Genomic DNA, 9,223 nt, shown 5'->3' on the forward strand with positions numbered 1-9,223 from the left:
AACGTCCACTATACTTTTGATAGCATCGTTCTGAAATAATCACAGTTCATTCTTGAAGTATTCATGAATACATTATTGGCGATGATGTCGATAGACCCACTTGACCTACTCTTCAAGACTACAAGGGTTAGATGTGGCGGCACAACCAGATTCCTGGAGTCCGTTTTCGGTGATAGACGAGTGTGGACCGTACATGGGATCGTGTTTCTCTTGTGGCGACCCGAGTGCCCTACATGCTGGTGAAAAGGCCTTTTCTTGTGGGAGGACGCCCCCTAGTTGGGCGACCACATGCACTTTACGTGAGCTCGACACAGCTAGTTACGCCTATACTAGTTATCGGTTGGCAGCCGTTAGTCGGCTGTTCGTGACGGGGAGACCCGTATGGCTGGCACATCCAGTAGTTCATTGTTGCACTTGGCTGGCTCTATCCAGGTACATGCCTTTCATTGCTTGGTTTGTCCAGTGGCTACGTTATCCTCTTGGCTGGTTGGTCCAGTGTTCATATCATATATGCTTACGGCAGATGAGATGGGGATATGTCCTATGATGTGTATCTTGTTGATCCGTCTCATTTATTTCTATCATACTTCTATGACGAGCTACAGTTGATTTTCATGCTTGCGTTCTTGGCTGGCGATCCAGTGTCCTCACATAAGCTATATTAGGTCTTGATGGCAGTCGTGGTCGGCTGTTAGGATGGGGAGTCCCATGGCTGGAGTTTCCAGTAGCTTGCTGTCTTCAGTTCTTTATCTGGTTGGGTGATGTATTACGTTGTTGGCTGGTTGGTCAGTTGTCTATATTCTATTTTCGTGGCTAGTCGATCCAGTGGCTATAGTGTATACCTATTTGATGAGATGAGGATGTGTACTATGATCCGTATCTTTGTATACTCATCTCATATTATCTTTGTTGCCTACGTTCGAGTCATATATTATGCTTTTATCATTGTCTTCTTGTCCCTATCTTCTTTATAGTGGCGCACGTGGTGACATGGCTGAAGCCTAGCTTCATGGGTGGACATGTTGACAGCGCGGACAGAGGACTGACGTTTTCTTGCAGTTGGCCTGGATTTCTCCCAGGTGACCCAATCACAGATTGGGTGTCGATTCTTTGGGATTTTCGTATTGGGTGTTTGTTAGGGGGCCTCTAGCCAAAGGGTTATGGCTAATGGCATGAGCGGCTTCAGCTCTTAGCGTGGCCCTGAGGCGGCCCTGGGTGATTGATAGGCCTTCCGTGGCTGAGTACGGTGCTCAGTAAGCGACGGTGATTTGTGAATAAAATCACACTGTTCCGTCGTTTGTGTTCCTATGTGTTGGTTTGTTGATACCACCTATTAACACCCTAGCCTTCACAGATAAAGCTGTGGCCTTGGGTGGCAGTGAGTGGGCGGAAAGACTTGAGAGCTTTACTATGCTCACTGGTCGGTTATTCCGAGTCGCTGGTGTGTTATCGAGTGTGGCAGCCTTATTAAGGCTTGTTTTGGCGCAAGGCAGCTGCCTAACGGCTGTTTGCGTGGCCTTTATGTAAAGGCTAGAAGCGTTTCCCCCGGACCTGGTAGTCAGGTCTCAGTGGGTGTCGAGTGGGATACGACGGTTGTCGTCGATGCTGTTTAGTTTAACGTATTTTCGGGAGCTAATGGGCTTTAGCGTAATAAAGTACGCTAAAGCCGCGAAAATACCAGGCAGATGTGTTTGGTCCTCAGTACGTCGGTTTGGCTCTGTGGATGACTGTCCAGAGCTGCGGCCTCCGGCACGAGTGGAAAGCCTCGTTAAGGCTGACACCTCCCGCGCGCGTACTTCGCTTGAAGTCGCTTTGTCGCGCGTACCATAGATTTAGCGCAGATTGTGCGTTTGGCCCCTTGGCAACTGGGGCTACCTCCACTCTTGCTACGAGTCGTGCTCATTGCTACAAGCACGAGTGAAGGTGACAGTAGCCCCATGGAAGCCTAGCGGGCTTTCCACTGGCCTTGGGATTTGATGTCACGACCTTGGATTTTGTCATCGTATGGCCTCGATCCGTCCCGAGCCCCATCAGCCGCCGCCGGCCTGTCGCCGGTCCGGCCGGTCCCCTTCCACGAGGTCCAGTCTCTCCGGCCCCGAGTGCAATTGTCCGCTGCCCTCCTGCTGCCGCCCGTAACTACGGGATCGGTGGATTGGGCTCCTCTCTTGCCGGGTCTTGGCCGGTTGTCTCTCGAGGCCGCTGTCGCTCCGGCCGCCGCCTGCCCACACCGGCCGGTCCGCCTCGGCTACGAGTGCAGGCCGCCGCCTTCCGCCGCTGCCGCCACGACCCGCACCGAGTCGGACGTGTCAGGTACGCGCCGGCGTCCCTCTCCCTCGCCGCCGGCTTCGGTGCCTCTGCCGACCCTCGAGGCCCGCTACCGCTCGCCAGCAGCCTCCCTCGGACCGACTATCTGTCGCCGCTGCTCTCTAGACCGGTTGGTGCCGGTCTAGAGCGAGCCCGACCGGCGTTCATCCTCGCCGCCGGTGCCTGCGTCTCCACGGCCAGTCCCTCTAGCGGATACTCCAGGTCCGCCGCCGCTAGGGTCCTCCGTCTCCAGCGCCGAGCCGGGCGAGACCTGAGTCGCGCAGGACCGCCGCGGCCGCTGCGCGCACCTGCCGCCCCGGCCGCCCATACAGCAGCCTTCCCTTCGGAGCCGGCCTCTTGAGACCAAGCTGCGTTTTCCTACGAAAGGACCCTAAGTGCCGGATTCTTCGTCTTGGGCTTCCTCTCCTCTTGTGATCTTCCGGATGAGGCCACCGGCCTTCACGAGCGGCCGCCGGTCTCACGCTCGCCGATCCTTCCCCTTCCAAAGTCTCCTACGTTTCTCCAGCCGACTCCCTCTTCTACTTAGTTTCAATCCCAAAAGGGGTGCTTTGGGATCACGTTGACGATTAATGTTTACGTGTTAACGTTCTATCAGGAGGGTCCCTACTTTAACAGTCAGTTCAGGGAGTGTAGTACGCATAAAATGTGTATGCGTGGAGGTACAGGCTAGAGTGCGTTAAGCCGTGTATTTTATATTGCTGAAAACACTTAAAGGGCTAAAGGTGAGTGCTGGGGAATCGCTTGTTGTACGTTATAGGCCGTTAGGCAAGAAGCCTAAAGGCTTGCCTAGCGTGGTAGCGCAAGTCGTGTTGCTCCCGTAGGTTTGATGGTAGAACAAAGCAGTCTAGACCAGTGCCTAAGCGCTGCCTTGGGTGGGCGAGAGATTAATCAGGCATATAGCGCGTATATGGCTTCATATTTGGGATTTTGAATATTAGGTTTAAGTTTAAACTTAAGGGATGGTGGTCATCCATGGTCTTTGTTGAGAGTGGATTAGGGTCCAGTGCTCGTGTCTCGTGTTCCTCAAAATTTTACGTGCTTATCGTTTCTTGCCTTTGGGAGAAAAACAATTTTGAGGAAAAAGAGCTTTTGGCACGTTAGCTTTAGGCAGTCACGGTAACCAAGGTCTTATCGACTTGGCTAGCTGCTCGATACCTCAAGATACAAGCCTCAGGCTATGCTTTCCGTTGAGATGAGGCACCGAAGAGGCCTTTTGGCCTCAATGATAAGTGAAATTCACTTTTGATTATTAGCGCATTGAAGAGGCAAAATCGAGTAAAAGACTTTGAACTGCTCACGAATACATTAATCTAACCGTGTTTTTATTTCTATAATTAGTAAAATTAAGAGTATGAACGAGTCACGACTTTTAAAAGTCGTTAATATTTAACTTCTTTTCAATTAAAATCTTATAAACGTATTTATAAAATATACAATCAATGATGCTTTATACTGAAAAATATGTAAAAAAGCCTGTTCTCAGAAACAAATATATATCAGTGGACGTTGATAGTTAAGTTGATAAAGCTATCGAAACTTTAAAACTCGAGAATTTTTAGTCAACGTCAATTCGTTTAACCAGAGAGCGACTCACGTAAGAAACAGTATAGAGGAAGTAAACAGCGAGTTTAAACGGGTTTCTCAATCAACATGGCACCTTCTGATAGATTATAAAGTTTAATACTATGTCAATTATTCGGAAACTATAACTGCAGAAGCTATATGTTGATCGTGAATATATATCATACATCTTATAGAACAACTAAGAAAATAATACTAAAAAAAAAAGTGTATGCTTACTAGTTATCAACAGGGTAGTGCCGCGTGTTCAAGAAGAGGTAGACTAAATAGAACACGGTCGATCGACCGGAAGGAAAGGCTGTCATTAATGATACCGTGATTAGAGACTTTTATTTCGATTACAATCGTGTATAAAGTAAACGAATTGTAAGGTTCTTGATATAAACTGACAAGATGGATAATCCAATAGTCAAAGTTGTCAAATGAACGGGTTCCTAAAGTTATCGTGTAGCAACTTGAAATAAAAAACGAACGTGAGACTTTCCAGTAAGATAATATCGTATTACAAGACCAAGTAACAGGCGGCAGTAAAGTAAGAAACATGAAGGTAATCGAACTATAAAACGTTAACGAAGAGACTCTGAACGTAATCTTTAGTACTTATTCATTGACACCAGAATTAGAAATGATAAAGAAGTTTCCTAAACTAGCAGAGTAACTTGTACTAACGAACATATGCACGAGAAATGTCTTCCGATGTTATAATAAAGGAACAGGTATTATCATTATTATTAATAGTGTAATATTTTAATCGTTAATTGTTAACTGATGTATTACCATATAATGTTTGACCGGAGAAGCAGTTGATCCAAACTCAGACTAATCCAATGGACTAAGATTTGGTAAGAATAATAACATCGTTACTCATAAAAGATAAACATTATGAACTGTAGTAACTACAAGGTTAGAAAGCTATAAACGTAAATTACACGAATAACAGAATTTGGAACGTAACACGTAAACTAGCTAGAAAAGAGGATTAGTCTCGATGTATTGCTGAGCATAATCGATGTACTGTGCACGATAATTTTTTTAAAGCGTACATTTTTGTTAATTATATCTATTACGTTATTATGGAATATCGAGTATATAAACAAAATAAAGTCATCTGTAAAGAAGTTCTTAGAGACATATATGATCGAAGAAACAGCTAAAGCGGACCTACAATAGCATGTCATAGCCTATCTAATTATTGAAGACAACAACCAGATGCTCCAAGCGAGAGCACTTTCGATATATCTCGACAGGTACACTTGGACGGCTCGACTACCTTGCTCTAGAGGCATGTACACCATAACACTAACAGAGGAACACGGAAGAACTAACAGTATCGTGTTCGATGAGATGACCCCTAAACGAAGGAAAATTTACGGTTTCCTATTGGAAGTAAAAGTCGGGACCCGGAGCTCCTTAAGCAACCTCGCATCGCTCTAGAGGGAATGGTTCACACAGAGCTGCTGCAGGTCCATGACGCAGTAGACGAGGACGTCGCGGCACATAGAGGAAGAACCTGACGCTCTTCACAAACGTACAGCTAGAACAGGGCAATGTAGAAGGTAAGATCCCGCTTCAGGTTTAAAGAACTATCGTATTCATCTCTCAAATGAAAGGCCTCAGTTAAACACTGCTCGTCAGAGGGGAAAGGGTGCCTCAAGCGAGTAAGCGCCTAAGACGAACCAGACAACGCAATGAAAGCAGCCACCGCCAGAGGGCCCTCGACACCAACTGCATGAGAAGAGGAGCTTCAAAGAACGACTAATAAAGAAAATCTACCGCAGCTCCATAAGTAAAAACCAACGGCCATAAGCCGAGACAGTCTAGAGACCCTAAACATGCCTAACCAGAAAAGGCAGCCTCAGCACAGCCACAGCGAACGTGAACGAAGAATCGAAAGCCTCCCGGTAAGTCGTAACTGGACCTACCGCAGCCTCGCAGACCGCAAACCCAACAACACCTACCTCCGCTACGAGACCGAGTATAGACTCCAAGACACCGCAGCCGCCGCTGCCTCATGCGGCTCCTAACCCTACTACCGTCTCAGTAAAAAACGACGCCGCATAACACAACGCCTACCCCTACTAAAAAACGCCTAGCACCCGGAAGGGTTCATACTTCCGTAGAGTAGATAGCGTAGCCGCAGCCACCGAAGACACACACCTCGAAAACCCTCCCACTCCTCCACGAACACACCTTAGAGGACCCTGCTTCCCCTTTGGGAGTCAAACCCAGCTTCACCATCTAACGCTAGGTTACTATAGAACGCTACAACATAGACTACGAACCTGACCCTAAAAAAAACTCTAACCACGTAAGCTAGACTATATCAATCTAAAACGACCTCCATAACTAACTCGGTCCCCTCAAACAAAAAAATACAACGTGCATCAACAAACCAACGATAGCGCACCATAAAAATTAGAACTTAAAGCGACAGGCTGGTGGTCCTTCATATAAGAAGACCTCTGCGCTGTACATCGACAACGTCCTTCTCAGAGCGTGAACGCGGCTAGCAAGAAGATTGTAAGTAAGTTCATGACGTACTTCATATAACTATAAAAAGGTCAAGGAGGACCCGGAAGACTATTTTTTCTACGGTGAAAAGACACATAATCATAAAAAAGCTAATATCATAGTTTGAATCCTGTATAAACAAACCGATCCTAAGTTGTAAAGTGTTTTGCGAACTAGTAGATATGAACCACAAGACTAACGTGTGAAGTTAGGCCGGAAACGAAACTTAAATCTAACGCCTATTTCAGTACAAAAGCACGGTATATACTAAAACCATTCAGCTACGAATGACAATATAAAGATTGCAGGGCTAGGAAACTTGAGCCAATCATTAACGAAGAGCTCTTCTAGCAAACCTAAACTCAGACGACGACTACATACAGAGAGCTTACAATATACGAGAAGACTGTAACCAACATCGCTGAAGACGGCTACTACCAAAATGTAATAAGCCCAAGCGTTATTGGATTTTACCATCATTTAAGTTAGAAGCCGTCCTACTCGGCTTCACCGTAGACCATATTATAACGAAGGATTGAGCTGATTCTTTGCTCAGCGTAATACCGGAAGATTGTTCAGCACGTAAACTAGCCGAAGGGCTTCTCACCTTCTTACTTGAACAAATAACTAATCTTCTAGTACTTTACTACAACCCGGTGCATATACTAAATTTTCGTAACCGTCTACTACAGAAAGTGGAAGACTACCGAAACAACGTAAATGAGACGCATAACGCGCAAAGAAAAAAGAATTTGAGGATTACTATCATCATAAGAATAAGCTCTTATCTTACAACGACCTTTAAGAGATATTTCCACCAGAAAAAACGAAGTCGCAACCAACTTAAGGGAAAAAATCCCATAGTCAGACGGATCAAAAACAACTTACAAGGAACACGTCAGCTACAAGTTCTAAAGATAAGAACGTCATCCAGTCGGTCATAGACGAATAAACATCCTACCGCAAGCCAGCTAGCTGTTGGCGACCTATAGACGAACGCAAATTCAATATTGAGCAGACAAGAGGTCTAACGAAGAACACCACACTAGGCAGAACATGAGAACCTTTATAAAATAGAAAAATCGGAAAACGAATGACTAGTACCTGGACCGCACAGTCGACAAGCGTCGATTGACCGAGTACTGGAAACATATGATATAAAAAAATTAATAAACTGTAAACAGTACGAGAAGGTTTACAGCTGCAAGTATAGCCATTAATATAGACAATTCGTTCATACTCTAACATTCCATGTTGGGTAAATAACAGAATTGATGTCGTAAAAAAGCTTAGTACTGAACGGAAGGTAAAAACTGAAGATAACTATATAACCGATACGCAATAACGGGACGGATCTAAGAAGTCTTTCTACAAAACCTATTATCTTGAACGTAAACAATAGTTGGTCAGATGTTAAAATACGACATGCATTTAAAGATGTGCCAGGGACGTACTACACAAAATGATCTTCGAATACCGTTTCCATAACCTACAAACCATAGACTCCAGACCTTAAAGACGTAGAATGATACAGTAGTATGTAACAACTTAATCGATTAAAATAAAAGAACAACGTTTTATTATGCTTTTACACGTACTCCATCGCACGATGGAAAAAGACTTTAAATTAATGTACGTGTACACGGCGGTGAGCTGGTTTATAAACGAGAAATTTGTCAACGAAGAGTTAAAAAGAGTTAAAATCGTGCTGGTAAACCAACGACAATATAGAACAGATAACGTACGGTAGAGAGTACAAAAATCCTCACAAAAGTAGAGATCGGCAAGTCCTAACGTACAATAGCAGTCCTTATATAGACCGAAAGGTTTTGCTACGAGGTTAAAAAGTATCGCAAAGCCATTGCAACGGCGTACAGAGCTCCTGCAGGCTAATTTATTCGTCCATTATAATAGGAGAAGGATTATTAGAACAGTCGAGTATTTTTTTACAAGGAAGTGGCCGTAGAATGTGATAGCTGACTAAGGTAAAATATATTAAGTCGAACACTAGAACAGAACTAAACGTATGTTTTATAAGATATCAACAACAGAGTCAAAACTATGACGTAGAGTTGGTGTATAACAACATATTCAGCTGGTAATATTAACTAACGTACAAAGTAACCTAAGTAAAGCGTGAACATCGTACATAAATGTTCATGTAAAAGAGTTGTACTAGGGAGACGTAAGAGAAAGGATAATCGCAGACGATATTAAGTTTCTTATCATCATAACATTGATTATAAATATGATAAAATAAATAATTAACGGATTTAAAATTTTTATAAAAGATGGGAAGGTATAAAACTTAAATATACATGGAAAAAGAAATTTGAACATTATGTAGAATGCTTCTAACAAAAGGTTAATCTAAAAATACATAAAAACAACTTCAACTTAAAAGAAATGCCAAAAAGTAGAAGGGAAACGCAGAACCATATAACAAGAAAGTAGGATAAACCGGATTGCCTTTATTATATCCTAGAAACATTCCTGACTCTAAAAACTGACACATCGATTTGAGAGCCAACTACTACAAAAACACACATTAAATTAATGTATTCGTGAGCAGTTCAAAGCCCGCTTTTACTCAATTTTGCCTCTTAAGATGCGCTAAAAATCAAAAGTGAATTTCACTTATCATTGAGGCCAAAAGGCCTCTTCGGTGCCACACCTCAACCGAAAGCCGAGCATAGCCTGAGGCAAGGATCCCCAGGTTATCGAGCAAAGCTAGCCAAGTCGACAAGACCTTGATTACCGTGACTGCCTAAAACCCAAACTACGTGCCAAAAACTCTTTTTCCTCA

The sequence above is a fragment of the Ananas comosus genome, linkage group 16, assembly GCF_001540865.1.
Source record: "Ananas comosus cultivar F153 linkage group 16, ASM154086v1, whole genome shotgun sequence".
Classification (NCBI taxonomy): domain Eukaryota; kingdom Viridiplantae; phylum Streptophyta; class Magnoliopsida; order Poales; family Bromeliaceae; genus Ananas; species Ananas comosus.